At 39.1% G+C, this 17275-nt stretch overlaps 1 long non-coding RNA gene and 1 other non-coding gene across 2 annotated transcripts; both read right to left on the bottom strand.

Annotated features, from left to right (window-relative positions):
* Positions 1 to 2482: 2482 nt before the first annotated feature.
* LOC105923931 lies at positions 2483 to 10754 on the bottom strand. Its single transcript, XR_004928702.1, has 3 exons — positions 10709 to 10754; positions 2612 to 2772; positions 2483 to 2530 (listed from the first exon to the last, which is right to left on the bottom strand). It is a non-coding gene; the product is annotated as an uncharacterized LOC105923931 (transcript).
* Positions 10755 to 14531: 3777 nt separating this feature from the next.
* Positions 14532 to 14797, bottom strand: LOC118559160. Its single transcript, XR_004928701.1, has 2 exons — positions 14704 to 14797; positions 14532 to 14613 (listed from the first exon to the last, which is right to left on the bottom strand). It is a non-coding gene; the product is annotated as an uncharacterized LOC118559160 (long non-coding RNA).
* Positions 14798 to 17275: the final 2478 nt, after the last annotated feature.

Below are 17275 nucleotides of genomic sequence, written 5' to 3'. Positions count from 1 at the left end.
ATCTGACCCAATCTGTATAATATGATTGAATTTTACTTCGTAAAGGTCCTTGAGATGACATGTTTCATGAATTGCCGCTATATAAATCAAATTTAATTTAATTGAAATATATGCACAGGATCTTGTGTTATTTTGAAAGCTTTTTCATAACTTGTGTTTGTTGTTTTGTGTTAGCAAGATGGAGCCAGAACATCTCATCTGAAGCTACACCTGTGATGGACCAAGCAGACAGAGGCAGAAGGTTGTCGTTGTTCCACTCATCTGCAGCTTATATGCAGATGAGTAATTTAAATAGCTGTAACCTTGCTGTGTGTGATGAAAAGATTAAGGAACTAAGTAACTTTATTGAAAACCCAACTAAAGATGTTCTGATTACAGATGTTCTTTGCCAGATCACCCTGTGTTATCAGCGAAAATCCCAACTGAAAGCAAAACAGTATCCTTCAGTTACACGTTGAGCATCAGATGGTTTCAGACACTGAGCGCTGCCAAACTTGAGCTCCTAAAGGCCGAGGTGAGGACGGAGGAAGCTGAAGCTGAGACCGAGGATCTTAAGACAACAGCAAGAAAGTTGAAGCTTGGCCACAAATGGGTCTTTTAAATGGACAATGACCCGAAGTATACAGCCGAACAAAGTGATTACAAAGTGGTTTAAGGGTAACAAAATCAGTATTTTGGAGTGGTGTTATGGGAATCCTAAACAATAATAACTGGTTTCCCATAGTTACTGAATGAGGAGACAGCAGAGTGATAAAGTTCCAGCACTTTTATTGAGAAACAGAGCAGAGATCACATAAATGGAAAGTAATCGCACCCCACGGTCCCTCTGCGTCTGCCCTGTCTCGCTTTTCGGCTCTCCCTAATACTACACAGTGGCCTTGGCATGAGACAAAGACAGTCTATCCTAGACAATAATCATCCCACAGTATCTACGGCGAATTTGGCCTTGCGATCAGTGGGATTTTGCTCACATGTTCAAGTGGTGTGAGGCCAAAGTGCCTTCAGAATAATTCTCCATTCACAAGTGGCCATCACAAAGCTCTGATTTCACCTCCATTGAAAATGTATGGGCAGAGCTGAAAAGGTGTGTTGAAGAAAGGTGACGTATAAACCTGGCTAAATTATACCACTTCTATCAGGAGGAATGCACCAAAGTTCCTGCCAACTTGTGTGAGAAACTTGTGGAAGGTACAAAAATATTGATAAATATTACTCACAAGTTAACTAAAAAGAACACCTTTTCTAAGATGGGAGACTTATCACACAACCTTAAAGAAATCTCACTAGCAATGAGGGTGGGCCTAGTGGTTAGAGCAGCGAGCATAAACTGAGAACACACCTGTACTACAGCTAAGTCTAAACACATGAAATACAGTGGAAAAAAACACTATATGCTTTAAGAAAAGTCTAAAACTTAGCTATGAGAGAAAAGGTGAAACCAGAAAGTGAAGAATGATGCCTTCAATGACAACACACAAACATCTTACAGTAAACTACAGCTCTGCAGTTTGAGTTACTTTTGAAAGCATAGTCATTTTCCCTCCTGTATGGATTCTCATGTGTATTTAAAGTTCCTGACGGGAAAAATATTTGTCCACATAGATCACAACACAATTTCTTCTATTCCATGTTTTCTCATATGTCTGTTTAAAGTTCTTTTTTGGCAAAATTTTTGTCCGCATAGATCACAACAGAAAGGCTTGTGTCCTGTATGGTTTCTCATATGTCTGTTTAAAGTTCTTTTTTGGCAAAAGTTTTGTCCACATAGATCACAACAGAAAGGCTTCTGTCCTGTATGGTTTCCCATATGTCTGTTTAAAGTTCTTTTTTGGCAAAATTTTTGTCCGCATAGATCACAACAGAAAGGCTTCTGTCCTGTATGAATTCTCATGTGTCTGTTTAAATGTCCTTTTTCGCTAAAGCTTTTCCCACATAGATTACAACAGAAAGGCTTCTGTCCTGTATGGATTTTCAAATGACTTTTTACATGTTGTTTTTGACTAAATCTTTGTCCACATACATCGCAACAGAAAGGCTTCTGTCCTGTATGAATTCTCATGTGTGTGTTTAAAGTTTCTTTTCGACTAAATCTCTGTCCACATACATCGCAACAGAAAGGCTTCTCTCCTGTGTGGATTCTCATGTGTCTGTTTAACGTGTCTTTGAGGCTAAATTCTTTTCCACATTGACCACAACAGAAAGGCTTTTCTCCTGTGTGGATTCTCATGTGTTTGTTTAATTCATATTTTCTAATAAATGTTTTGCCACAGTCTTTGCAGCTAAGCTTCACTCCTGTGCGGCCTTTCCTAGATGACTCCACATGTTTCTTCTCTGTAGAACATTTATTATATCCAGAGTCTGATAAGTGTTTCAGCTCAGAGAGAGGGTGGTCTACATCACTGTCCTCTTCATCCTCAGTGTCTTCAGTCTCTGAAGAAGTGGAAGCATCTCCATGATCTTGTATCCTGATGGATTCTTCTCCTTCATTCTCTTCTGGAAGCTCTCTGCCTTTAATCTGGTCTGGATAAAGCTGTGAGAGCAACAAAGACTGTTCATCATCCAGACTCTTTATGGGAGGAGCAGCAACTGGAAACCTGATGGCCTCAATTACCTCCTTCCCATCAAGCTGCTCTGCTGGCAGACTGATGTAGACTCCCTCCTGTTCCTCCTTTATGATGGGGGGCTTTGGGTCACGCATGTCGGCAGGAGGTATGTGGTCTAAAGAAACTTCTTCTTTAATAATCAGCTTCTCCTTAATATCTGCAGGAAACACTGAAACATTAGATAGAATTTTGATCTCAGCCTAAACTGACACACATTTCAATAAAGTTATATAAATGTAATGTAATCAGATATAATTACTTTATTTAACTATAACTTTTTTTCATTGTTTATTCTGCATTGTTATTGTCATTTACACGTGATCACCAGGTACAACGTTAGCCGCTCAGCGCGTCATAACTAAGCAGCAACAGATCAACGCTTAACTAGTGCAGTATTAAACTGGCTAGTATACAGTCAAAAACCTGACCTTTTTTGGACTTTAAAGAACTCCGATGTCTTTGAACAAAGGGATGGAGACTATGTGGAGCAGACTGAGACTGTTTGTGCTAAAATAAGCTGGTGTTTGCTGGCTGGACTGTCGCTACATAGCTAAATCATCAGGCAGCAGAAAAGGATCGGATGGACTCTGTGTTAGACAATTTGTGATTAAAAGGACGTAACTCATTGGACCGCTGGATACCTGAGTCTTTGAAAGTCGTGGATTGGATCACGGAATGTCAATGAGGTATGTGTAACGCTACACCTTTGATGGCCATTATTATTCTTTTTGTGTGCAAACATTAAAACCAATGCATTGGTAACTGCGTCATTTAAATAACAACATTGGGCATTGCTTCTTTGGGTTTGAGGCTCATTTAGTAGCTTTTTTGCGCATTTGTCTTCCAAGTGGACCTTTGCACCACGGAAATGGACAAAAATACTGGGACTGAACAAATGACTATTGGTGGGGAAACTCAAAAACGTACTGTTAAATTAAGATAAAAGGCCTTTGCTGAAAAACTTGAAACATTACAAAAAGAACGAAAATCAAAATTAAACAAAACAGGTGATATAAGAGAGGACTTTCATGATATAACGCCTAAAGTTGAAAAAAAACAAAGGTTTTAAGTGCTCTTGATATGTTGATTAAGTTGTGTGATGATGCCAAATGTTTGCATAAGTCTTTTCTAGGGTATTTGCCACATGATGAAAAAGAAAATCATGAAATCTGGTTTAAACCAAAAAGGATTCCTAATAATGAGTGTATTTCTAGTATAAATAAGTGGCTATCCCAAACTGCAATTAGCAAAAATGATGATGGTGATGATGATGATGTAAATCCCACTGAGTGTGTCAAATGTTAGTGGACATTCACAAAGGAGTGTTAATTCCAGCCTCACTTCATCTGTAAAGTTAAAGGCAGCAGCTAAAGGGGCCTCAGTTTTGGCCCGTGTGAAGGCTGTAAAAGAAAGACATGCTGTTGAAGAAGAGGAGGAGAAACTGAGGAAAAGAAAATAGATGCTTGCACTGGAAACTGAGTTGGCTGAATTTGACTTGCAGATGGAAATATATAATTTAAAGCTGGAGTGTTCCTCACAAACTTCAAACTCAGTGAGCTCATACTATAAACAGAAAAAGTATAGTGTGACTTGTGTCTGTACTTGTCCTGTTAGATCTCAGTGCTGCATTTGATACAGTTGATCACAATATTCTCCTACAAAGGCTTGAGCATACTGTAGGGATTAAGGGAAAAGCATTAGGCTGGTTTAAATCTTATCTGTCAAAATATGTCCTTTTTTGACCTGCTGTATATTAGCCAGTCCCTAAGCTTGATGTATCATGAAACTGTTGACCTTTTGGGTTTTGTGGTTTTTATTTTATTATTACAATTAAATAATAATAATAATAATAATAATAATAATAATAATAATAATAATAATAATGTTATGTTCAGTGTTTTTTCAATAATCCACCTCTTATATCTTTCAATCCTTATGTAATTTTGTCTGTGTTGTGTGCACCTGCCTGTTGCTTTAATCCTATAAATTTCCCCATCGTGGGATAAAAAAAGGATTAGCTAATGTTATCTTATCTTAAATAACACTTTTTAATATATGTACTGGGTTCTTTCAAGGTCTTAATTACATTTTATGTATGGGCTCCAGTAACATATGATAGATAATATCTACTTTGAAAGTTAACATGAACTGCTGCTGAAGATGATCACTCTGATCTACCTGGATGTTCCCTGGAGGACTGAAACGCCTCAGTCAGAGACGTCTGTGGGTCTGTCGGGGCAATGACAGAAGTTTCGTCTCCTCTCTCCGTTTCTGTGGCTCGACGTTTTCTTGCTCATGTTTTTTCACGTGCTTAGATAAATTTGTTGTGTTTCCACTGAAATGAACCGGCTTTTTACAAAACATACAGCTTGATTTCATTTACGGTATTAAAATAAAGCCAAACGGTGCTACTTCCCCTGTTCATGTTTTTCCGCTGCTGCGGTCTCTCTCAGCCGCGCGGTTGTTTGTGTGTTGAGTTTGTGTGAGAGCTGAGTGGGCAGGCCAGGCTGAGCCTGCGTGCTGATTGGCTGGCACCGCTGAGCCATGTACAAGAGGGGAGGGGGAGGGTCCGAGCAGCAGAGTGCTGCCGTGACACAGCGCGCTGCAGTCAGCGCGTGTACTGACTGACACTGACTGAAAGCATGTGAGCAACATGCATTAATGCGCGATAAAATAAATAATGCCATTAATAGTCCAATGAATTAATGCAAAATTAACCCGTTAACTTGCCCAGCCCTAATAAATATATATATATATATAAATATATATATATATATATATATATATATATATATATATATGTGTGTGTGTGTGCTTCTGATTGGCAAAATTATCAAACAGCATGGGATTAATTTCCACTGTTATGCTGATGACACTCAGCTATATTTATCCATAAATCCTGATGAATCCAATCAGTTACTTCGACTGCAGGCATGTCTTGATGACATCAAAAGCTGGATGACTTTAAATTTCCTGCATCTAAATTCTGACAAGACAGAAGTTGTAATCTTTGGACCGGAGTCCTCAAAAAATAAACTTCTTAATCAATCACTTAATCTGGATGGCATTAACTTGGCCTCTGGTAATAAAGTAAAAAATCTTGGTGTTATTTTTGACCAAGACATGTCATTTAAATCCCATATTAAACAGGTTTCCAGAGTTTCCTTTTTTCACCTCCGGAATATTGCCAAAATTAGAAACATTCTGTCCAGGAGCGATGCTGAAAAACTAGTCCATGCATTTGTTACTTCAAGGCTGGACTATTGTAATTCTTTACTATCAGGAAGTCCACAAAATGCAGTTCAAAGTCTTCAGCTAATCCAAAATGCTGCAGCAAGAGTTCTGATGAAAATCAACAAGCGGGATCATATTTCTCCAATTTTAGCTTCCCTTCATTGGCTTCCTGTTAAATCAAGAATATAATTTAAAATTCTTCTTCTAACGTATAATGTTCTAATAATCAAGCTCCATCATATATCAGAGCTCTGATTACCCCGTGTAAATGACCCAGACTATTTGTTCTAACTGATATTTGTTAGATATACTTTCACTCATATGTCTTTTGTTTTTATGCCTAATGTTCCTGATTCTTCCGTTTTTAAGTAATAAATTCTACATTAATAGTGAATTACGGAAAAAAGGTTCACGGGGCTTTTATTTCGAAGGCATGTTTTTCTATTTTCTGTTCCGGTAAAACGGAAAGAAGCGCTACGTTCCAACGGCTGTACCTAACGGTACGTACCTAACGGCCGTACCTAACGGCTGTACCTAACTGCTTCTTAAAGGACATTACGGGTTTCCATCCACATTTTTTATGGCATCTAGCTGGAAGGCGAACAGGTATAATTTGCTTTGTTGTGTAGTTTTATGTTTATAATGACTAAGTTTATTAGAGTTTATATATCTAAAAGAAGTTTGAATAAGCTAATGCTAGCTAATGGCATTTATCCTTTATGGTTTGTTATGTAAATATGAAACATGGTCATATGTTAATTGGAGTAATTTTGTTTTATCTACAGCTCTTACGGTGTGTCTATGGTGTCTGTTTCTGTCTGTTAATAAATGGGTTGGAATACCCCACCATAGTCCATCAGTCCTCATCAATGAGTGCATCGTCTGAATAAAGTCTGGCTAGACTGCTACACCCCGTATGTTCCTAACAGAGCACTTCGCTCTCAGACTGCAGGTCTGCTGGTGGTTCCTAGAGTCTCTAAAAGTAGAATGGGAGGCAGATCCTTCAGCTATCAGGCTCCTCTCCTGTGGAACCAACTCCCAGTTTTGGTCCGTGAGGTAGACACCCTGTCTACTTTTAAGACTAATCTTAAAACTTTCCTTTTTGACAAAGCTTATAGTTAGAGTGGCTCATGTTACTCTGAGCTACCTCTATAGTTATGCTGCTATAGGCTTAGGCTACTGGAGGACATCAGGGTCTTTTTATCTCACTATGCTGAGTTCTCCTACTGTTCTTGAATTATGCATTGCTTGTCATCAATTCAGCTTTTAACTTTTTGTTCTCTCTCTTTTTTTCTTCATAGTAGGTACACCTGGTCTGGCGTTCTCTTAACTGTGACATCATCCAGAGAAGACGGCTCACCCTCTACTACCATCTAATGTAGAACAGATTACTAGATCAATGTGTGCTTCTGTGCTTTTTTGTCTCTCTTCTTGTGTCTCTGCTCTGTCTTCTGTAATCCCCAGTCGGTCGAGGCAGATGACCGTTCATACTGAGCCCGGTTCTGGTTCTGCTGGAGGTTTTTCCTTCCCGTTAATGTGGAGTTTTTCTTCCCACTGTCGCTTCATGCTTGCTCAGTATGAGGGATTGCTGCAAAGCCATGGACAATGCAGACGACTCCCCCTGTAGCTCTACGCTTCTCCAGGAGTGAATACTGCTTGTCGGGACTTTGATGCAATCAACTGGTTCCCTTATATAGGAATTTTTTTCAAATCTGTATAATCTGATTGAACTTGACTTTGTATAGTGGCTTGAGATGACATGTTTCATGAATTGGTGCTATATAACTAAAATTGAATTGAACAGGGATTAAAGCAAAGTTTGGTCCCCTCTGTGAAAGAGTTTCTTCCTAAAAATGAAATTGAAAATCCAACAACTCAACAGGATGGTGTAAACAAAGAAATCAGTTAAAGTTGACATCAAAGGAAAATAATTCTATGGATGTAAGACCAATGAGAACTATAGCAACAAACCAGCACCCTGTAGTGGGTCAACATAAAGCCAGTGGAACCAAAATACAATCAAAAGAGCATTTCACCATAATGAGAATATAACCCAACCATCAAACAGTTTACAATTACCTGGAGAACTTCTTACGATTATGAGCAGACAAACTGAAATCACAGCACGGGACATTCCTGTTTTTGATGGTGATCCTCTACAGTACAGAGCTTTTATTAAGGCCTTCGAACAAGGAGTTGAAACCAAAACAACCAATGAGGACTGTCTGTTCTGCCTGGAATAATTTACTCAAGGTCAACCTCATGAGCTGGTGCGCTGTTGTGAGCATATGGATCCAGATTATGGTTATACTGCAGCAAAGACTTTATTGCAGGAACATTTTGAAAACCCTTTCAAAGTTGCAACTGCAAATATTAACAAGGCTTTGTCTTGGCCAACAATAAGAACTGAGGACATTTGTACATTACAGAGTTATTCTTTATTTTTGCGTGGCTGCTGTAACGTAATGGAAGAACTGGAGTACGTGCAGGAGCTGGAAATGCCCGTAAATATGAGAACAATCCTTGATAAGCTACCATACAAGTTATGAGAAATAAAGCTTATGATATAATGGAGACAACTGGATACCGGGCAGGATTTAGTCATATGGTTGCATTCATTGAGCGACATGTCAAGATTTAGTCAGATCCTTTTTTCAGAGAATTACAAGATTTCGGCTTTAGTACATCATCCATCAATCGTCAACGGCAACCTGGGATTAAGACCAAGGGGAACGTAGTAGCCAGCACTGTGACATCTGTGAGTGCTTCAGGAGAAGTTGATCAGCAACATGCTGCAGCTAGAGGAAGTGATGGCTGTTGTGTGTCGTGCTTGTTGTTCAGGAGCTCACCCACTAGAAGATTGGGAAAAGAAAACTTCACAAGGACAAAGTCTTTTTGAGTAGAATTGATCACTGCAACAATGTTTTCACAAGTCTGCCTAAAAAGTGGATCAGACAGCTGCAGCTGATCCAGAACGCTGCTGCCCGCGTCCTCACTAAGACCAAGAACGTAGAGAACATGGACCCGGTTCTGAAGTCCTCACTAAGACTAAAGAGTAGAGAACATGGACTCGGTTCTGAAGTCCTCACTAAGACCAAGAACGTAGAGAACATGGACCCGGTTCTGAAGTCCTCACTAAGACTAAAGAGTAGAGAACATGGACTCGGTTCTGAAGTCCTCACTAAGACCAAGAACGTAGAGAACATGGACCCGGTTCTGAAGTCCTCACTAAGACTAAGAACGTAGAGAACATGGACCCGGTTCTGAAGTCCTTCCACTAAGACCAAGAACGTAGAGAACATGGACCCGGTTCTGAAGTCCTCACTAAGACTAAGAAAGTAGAGAACATGGACCCGGTTCTGAAGTCCTTCCACTAAGACCAAGAACGTAGAGAACATGGACCCGGTTCTGAAGTCCTTCCACTAAGACTAAGAACGTAGAGAACATGGACCCGGTTCTGAAGTCCTCACTAAGACTAAGAACGTAGAGAACATGGACCCGGTTCTGAAGTCCTCACTAAGACTAAGAACGTAGAGAACATGGACCCGGTTCTGAAGTCCTCACTAAGACTAAGAACGTAGAGAACATGGACCCGGTTCTGAAGTCCTTCCACTAAGACTAAGAACGTAGAGAACATGGACCCGGTTCTAAAGTCCTCACTAAGACTAAGAAAGTAGAGAACATGGACCCGGTTCTGAAGTCCTCACTAAGACTAAGAACGTAGAGAACATGGACCCGGTTCTGAAGTCCTTCCACTAAGACTAAGAATGTAGAGAACATGGACCCGGTTCTGAAGTCCTCACTAAGACTAAGAACGTAGAGAACATGGACCCGGTTCTGAAGTCCTCACTAAGACTAAGAACGTAGAGAACATGGACCCGGTTCTGAAGTCCTTCCACTAAGACTAAGAACGTAGAGAACATGGACCCGGTTCTGAAGTCCTTCCATGGCTCCCTGGATCTCAGAGAATAGACTTTAAAATCCTTCTGTTAGTCTATAAATCCCTGAATTAGCACCTAAATACATCACAGACTTGTTATCAGGGCATCAACCCTCCAGACCACTCAGGTCCTCTGGCTCCAGCCTGCTCTGCTGCAGAACCAGAACCAGAACCAAACACAGAGAAGCAGCATTTAGTTCACTTATCCACTGCTCCACTTATCAGGAACAAACTCTCGGAAAACTGTAAAAGTGCTGAAAGCCTGAGTTTTTAATCTTGATTTAAAGGAACACATTTGTTTAGGATTATTTTTGACTGTTCTAGTTAAACTGTTCTACTGAAACATCGTTAGTTCAACTTTAGACTGTCCCTCCAGATTAGGTAGGATTCCTCTTGGTGTGTAGAGCGCCATTTTCTCTCCAATTTCCTAACATTGTTCTTCAAAGAACGCAGCGCTGAATTAAGGTGAATAATTTCCTTCTTTTTCAAGGGAGCTACAAGAAATTACCTCAGTAAAGCAGGAAACTAGGGGAGAGTGGACCTGATAACCAGGCCCTTGTGTTTCTGCTCTCATACAAGAACTGAGAAGTGACCGTTAGGAGCCAAGCAGTAATTTTTCCATCCATAGTCACTTAAATGTTAAATGTATTAGAGAAATTACAGAAAATGACCCTCACAGTGCTGACTGGTTTCTCCCATGCAAAAGTGAATCAACTGTGAGGAACCAGTTTTAAATCACCATTTATTAAGGTGCATCAGGACAGAACACCCGACTCAGTGAATCAGGAGATCTGTTGCTGGACCTTCTAGTCAGAGCCGACATGGTTTGAAGAAATCATATCCTAGCACGTAGAGTCGGAAAAAACAGATATTTGTTTCGGAAAGGAAGCTGGTTTTGTCTTTCATCTTTACAAAGTAAAGCAATCCTTACTGTTGATAGGAGCAGCAGTTAATGGAAAGCTGCTATCAGTCTCCTCCTTCACAAGGAGCTGCTCTCCTTCCTGACGGGCCCCGGGTTCCTCCTGTTCCTCCTTTATGTGGAGGGGCTCTGACTCCTGCTGCTCCCCCTCAGGACTCTGTTCTTCAGGAGCCTCTTCTTTAACATCTGCAGCCAACACTGAAACACATTACATGCTTTATCAACAACTAGATCTTTACAATGTTACAACGATGTCAACAGATGAGACTGAAACTGATCAAATGGCCAAAAGCGTCATGTTTGGCATCAAAACTGTTCATCACCATGATCACTCCATTCCCATATTATTGTAGCCATGGCAACAGTGGTCTGAGACAAACAAATAATATTAGGGGCCATTGACTTGTTTCTGTATGTATTCTGAATTATGGCAGGAGTAGTCTCAATACTTGTGCTGAATGTTGCTACATGCTAAGCTAGCATTAGCACCTCCTATGCTACATGCTAAGCTAGCATTAGCACCTCTTATGCAGAGCTGCAGGCTTAGCCAGTTTTCTGGGGGAAACCCTGCAACGAGTTGTGATGAAGAGGAGGAATCCATCAGCTGCTGAAAACGGCTCCTAAACTTTAGCTCCATCCACACAGTTAGCATGAAGAAGGAAATCTCCAAACCTGATGGGTGCAGCAGAACTCTGGGCTGGAAAACATCCCCCATCATTGGTGTCTCCTCTGCTGCGTCCTGCCGCTCTTTGAGCTCCTGCTTCCCTCCAGTTTCTCCGCTGTGCCTCCAGCTGCTGGACTTCTTTCCAGACTTCATCACCTGCAGCAGCTGCTGCTCTCTTTCAGCCTCACCAACACTCCCGATTCTGGCCTCACAGCAACACAAGGACAAAGAACCCGGAAGATATCTTCTTCCTCTTTCCTTTTATTGGCAGATCGCAAACAACTTATAGGTGCATACCGCCACTTACTGTCCCGGAAAGGATCAACGCGGCGCGTTGGAGAAGAAGGGCATAAATGACAGCCGCCATCTTGAAGTGGTCGCCCTCATATAAACATTCATTAACAACACAAGAAGGAGAGACAACAATGAGGTTTGGTTTTCAAATTATCTTGCAAGGAGAGGAGCTGAGATGCTTAATCCAGATCTCCAAAACTGGCTCTGAAGCACTCCGTCCCCTCTTTTCTTTTTATTAGGCATTGTCAAGCTAAGGGGTAGGGAGTAAAACAACTGTGACCTTCGAGATATAACCAAGCAGTTCACACAGTTCAGTTATCCGTAAGCACTCCAGATGTCTGAATAGAGTTCATAAAAACACTTATTATAGTCACAACATAGTTCTCTGCTTTCTGCAGACCTTCAGCAAAGATGTGAGAAAGATCAGCCACATGAAATACACTTTAATATCTAAAACCTTAAAACTTCTTAGTAGTAAAGTGTAAATATATATGATAAATGCAATGAACATAGTGCATAAGATAAATAGTAAGAATAATTCTATCAATATATATATGTATATATATATATATATATATATATATATATATATATATATATATATATATATATATATATATATATATATATAAGAACATATATATATATAATATTATTACACCTGTTTTCTTTGATGGAGTAAGACATCCTTCTTTGATACAATCAATTAATGCATTTGAAATTAATTATTTGATCTCCTGCCAAAAAAAAAAACAACTTCTGTGGTTCATCTTCATCAATTCCTGGTGACTTCCCATTATAATTTTTTTTGAGGCATTTTCTAATTCTTTCATAGTAATTTGATCTTCTAATTGTTCTTTATCATTTTTTCCTATTGTTTAAATATGACCTTAATCAATATTAAAATAATGGCACAGCCTATTTTAAAGCCATTATGTAGAGACAACTCGTTTTAAAATCGGTTAGCAACTACAACTCTATGAGCATATAGATCAAAAAACGTTATAAGGATGAATGTATGATAAAATGCAAATTTACCAAATTGGTATAACTACTTCTCCCATCATGCACGGCACAAGGAAGCGCGGAAGGCAAACTACATTGGCTAACAGAAACAGTTCAGTGTCCAATACGGGTGGGAGAGTTTAGATGGCAGGAGTATTGTTACGCCTGTGTGTGAAACACAATAATATCATGAGTTTTCTGGGAGATTAAAGCCTAAAGAGAGATCTGGGAGGAGCAGTTAAAATTTGTTTGTTTTTCAGGGTGAAGTGATTAGGAAAATCAGCAATAGTGGCTGTACGCTGCACTGATGGTATTTAAAGTTCAGTTACATGTGTCATAAAAACTACAAGAGATGCAACATGTTTTAAAAGGTTTCATTATACATATTATCTGAACAGAATGAAGACTTCAAATGACAAGCAACCATAAGAACAAAGTTTTAACTTTAACTTCCATATCACATAAGCATCTTAATTTTTATGATGCTTATATGAGAAGAGTCTAACTTATAAATGATGGAATCGTTAAGCAGAGGTAAAGTTTAAAGGTTTTAACTCACCCATACTGTTCAGTAAATAATCAACTCAAATTATGGTTCCTGTGGCACAATACAGACCAATACATGGGAACTACCACCATTTTAAGTTCAAGAGGGTTTTTTTTAAAGGCTATCACAGTTAAGTAGTTGTTTATTGTGCAAGAAAAGCTATGAAAGATCAAATCTGAATGTAACAGCTCGTTATTATGGGGTTCCGATTGTACCAAAAATAAGCAGATGTAATATGTCTAGATGTTGTGTTGTTGTTGCATATGTGTTGTCTGCATAAGTAGAAGTTGCACATGTATTTGTTGTATATGTAGATGTAGCATTTGTCTATGTTGCACTTGTGTATGTTGCACATGTCTATGTTGCATATGTTTATGTTGCACATGTAGATGTTGCACATGTCTATCTGCTATTGTGTTGTTAAGTCACTGTGATCTTGCCAGTTCATGTGCAGTAAACTAACCTACACCTTGCAGTTGTTTTATGATGCTGTTGCCACCTGTTGTTGGTTCATGTAATTGTCTGCACATCTGTAACTTGGTTAAGGTCATTGCTCTCAGCTGTTGGTATATGCTGTTGGTCCTTGTCGTTGGTTCATGTCGTTGGTCCTTGTTGCCTGTTCCCCTCGCCATCACAAACAGTGGAAGTACATTTTCTTTTGTCTAAGTGTTTGTTTAAAAAAAGATACAAAAATGTTGTTTTTTCATTATCAATAGCTCCAAAATGCTTAGATTTCCACGAATCTCGTGGTATTTACTTCAGGCATTAATTAGGACAGCAAAGGAGGAAGGAGGGGGCCTGGCGCAAATCGCTTCGGGATAATAATGGGGGGGGTACATTTATAGGCTTATAACTTTAAAATAAAACCAAAGGGGTGCGCCAATGGCCCGTGAATAAATGTGTGCTCGCACTGGCAGGATTCAAAGTGCTTTACATGGTATCTACTGTCTGGATCGCCGGGTTGTTTTAATCGTAGCTCAACCAAAACTTTTTTCAGACACTAGGGGGCGTAATAAGCCAATGGACGCTAACGGTGCAGTTTCATGAAAGTTATTTATATTATCAATTGACAATACATAATTATCTTTAGAGGACTCTAACAAAATGCAACCCATAATTTATAAAAAGGGTGCACTTAAATAATAGGCCACAATAATATTGTATTTTGATGTTTAAAATGGTCAAAATGCCACCCTTTTTTAATCAGAGGCTCTGGGGTCTCCCTGCTCCCTGAGAGCAATGACATTAACCAATGACGGAAGCTACAGACGTGGAGACAATTACATGAACCAACAACAGGTGGCAACAACATCATAAAACAACTGCAAGGTGTAGGTTAGTTTACTGCACACGAACTGGCAAGATCACAGTGACTTAACAACACAATAGCAGATAGACATGTGCAACCTAGACATATGCAACATCTACATGTGCAACATAGACATATGCAACGGCTACATGTGCAACATAGATATATATAACATAGACATGTGCAACCTAGACATATGCAACATCTACATGTGCAACATAGACATATGCAACGGCTACATGTGCAACATAGATATATATAACATAGACATGTGCAACATAGACATATGCAACATCTACATGTGCAACATAGACATATGCAACATCTACATGTGCAACATAGACAAGTGCAACATAGACATGTGCAACATAGACATATACAACAGACATGTGCAACATAGACATATGCTACATCTACATATACAACAAATACATGTGCAACTTCTACATATGCAGACAACACATATGCAACAACAACACAACATCTAGACATATTACATCTGCTTATTTTTGGTACAATCGGAACCCCATACTTTATAAAGGAGTTTCCTTAAGAATAAATGAACAAAACAGCTCACATAGATGTATGTGAGATTCCAACCTCCAACAATTGCCACTTTGAATACAGGTGGCTGTGACTTATGAGATTGTCTGGATGTAGTTATTTCAAATTAGTATTTTTATCTTGTTTTGTGCTTATTCCTTTGCTGTTCCATGTTTCAGTAGCGCTCTTTATAAAGAGTCTTAACTTTTGAATGTTTGGTATACTTAATAAATTATTTGTATTTTGTCGTTATAGGAGCTCTAAGGAACAATCCCTCGTCAGCAAGTTCAGCAGATACGGAAATAGACAGTTTTGCTATCCGCTGGTTTAACCTTGCTTGTGACCGTGGAGCTGTTCAAAAAGAATGGCAAAAACCCAAAGCTTCAACTTAAAGTTCTTAATTGGAAATTAAGCTACTTTGGTATAGGAACACTTCAAGTTTCCATTGAATTTGATGGTCGTTATTTCTTGTTTTGACTGTTTTGGTAAATTTCAGGACAATTGAGAAATGATTCAGAACAGAATCAGAAATACTTTAATAATCCCAGAGGGAAAATGTTTGATATTTACACTAAAGCATTTTATTTTTTAAATAGTCACAGATCTTGTGTGAGTGATCTGGTGTTTAGACTATTAGATGTGTTTGTTGTGTGAACAACAATATGCTTTCAAAATGTTTATTACATTTAAACATTTCGTATTGTGTGAGTTATTTAAATAAACATGGTTAAATGATATATTCTCATAATAAATAATTTATTTTAAAAAATGCTGTTATGTTTCTTTTTAAAATACATCCTTTTAAAATGCTAAACCGTTTTTATTCTTTTAATTTGACTTGTTTGTTGGTCTGTTCTTTCTAAAAAAAAAATCATCAGATTTGAAGAATACTAATCATTTTTGAAAGGCATTCCTTCTGTTATTTATATGAAACATTTATGTTTTGTTTTACCAAACAGCTGAGGAGAAATCCTGAGAGGAGATTCACACCTCTGTTGTTTGCAGGACGACCGCTCCAAGATGGCGGCCGTACTTTATGCGCCGCGACAATCGATGCGCCAATCCCTTCTTCCTAAACGCGCAGCCGCGTTGATCCTACATGTTCTTTGTCCTTGTTTTGCTGTGAGGCCAGAATCGGGAGTGTTGGTGAGGCTGAAAGAGAGCAGCAGCTGCTGCAGGTGATGAAGTCTGGAAAGAAGTCCAGCAGCTGGAGGCACAGCGGAGAAACTGGAGGGAAGCAGGAGCTCAAAGAGCGGCAGGACGCAGCAGAGGAGACACCAATGATGGGGGATGTTTTCCAGCCCAGAGTTCTGCTGCACCCATCAGGTTTGGAGATTTCCTTCTTCATGCTAACTGTGTGGATGGAGCTAAAGTTTAGGAGCCGTTTTCAGCAGCTGATGGATTCCTCCTCTTCATCACAACTCGTTGCAGACTTTCCCCCAGAAAACAGGCTAAGCCTGCAGCGCTGCATAGGAGGTGCTAATGCTAGCTTAGCACGTGGCTTAGGAGGTGCTAATGCTAGCTTAGCATGTAGCACCGTTCAGCATCAAGTTTTTCTTTGTGCTTGGAAAAGTTCCACCGAGAAACGTTTTTTTTTTGTTTATTTTGTCTAAAAAGATGGTTGCATGTTTTCTTCTGGCTCTTTACATATGGAGGACCAATCCTGCCATAATTCAGACTACATAAAGAAATAAATCAATGACTCAATAAAATAAATACAGGGGCTAAAAGTCGCTAAAAATATAAAATTGTGCCATTACATGCAACAAAACAATAAATCTTAATTCAACACTTGATCAGTTTATCAGCCCCAGATATATATTTATTTTTCAATATTTCATGTTTGTATCTTATGTCTGCTTTAATGCATGTTTTTTATTCATGTTTTTCTTAACCCTCTGGTGCATAGCAGCCACTGTAGTGGACAGCTACTAAAAAGTAAACATCTCTTTAATTCTATGGTTTCTATGTTGAAACTGCATATTAGTGTCTAGAATGCTCTCTGCTGCCACACTCTATTGAGGTCAATTCAGTGGTCAATCATTGTAACTGCAAGTAAATTTCTTCTGAATCCAAGATGGCCAACAAACAGCAACCTCTGTCGACCACTGCTGGCATTTCCTCTCAATCCTTCTATAGTAGACGAGCCCAACAGGTAAAAAAAAAAAAAAAGATGATTTAAAGTAACACCTAAGGAAGGATATTATCAGTTTGAAA

The sequence above is a fragment of the Fundulus heteroclitus genome, unplaced genomic scaffold (genome assembly GCF_011125445.2).
Source record: "Fundulus heteroclitus isolate FHET01 unplaced genomic scaffold, MU-UCD_Fhet_4.1 scaffold_244, whole genome shotgun sequence".
In the NCBI taxonomy this organism is placed as follows: Eukaryota; Metazoa; Chordata; class Actinopteri; order Cyprinodontiformes; family Fundulidae; genus Fundulus; species Fundulus heteroclitus.
This window is presented reverse-complemented; position numbering and strand designations above follow the sequence as displayed.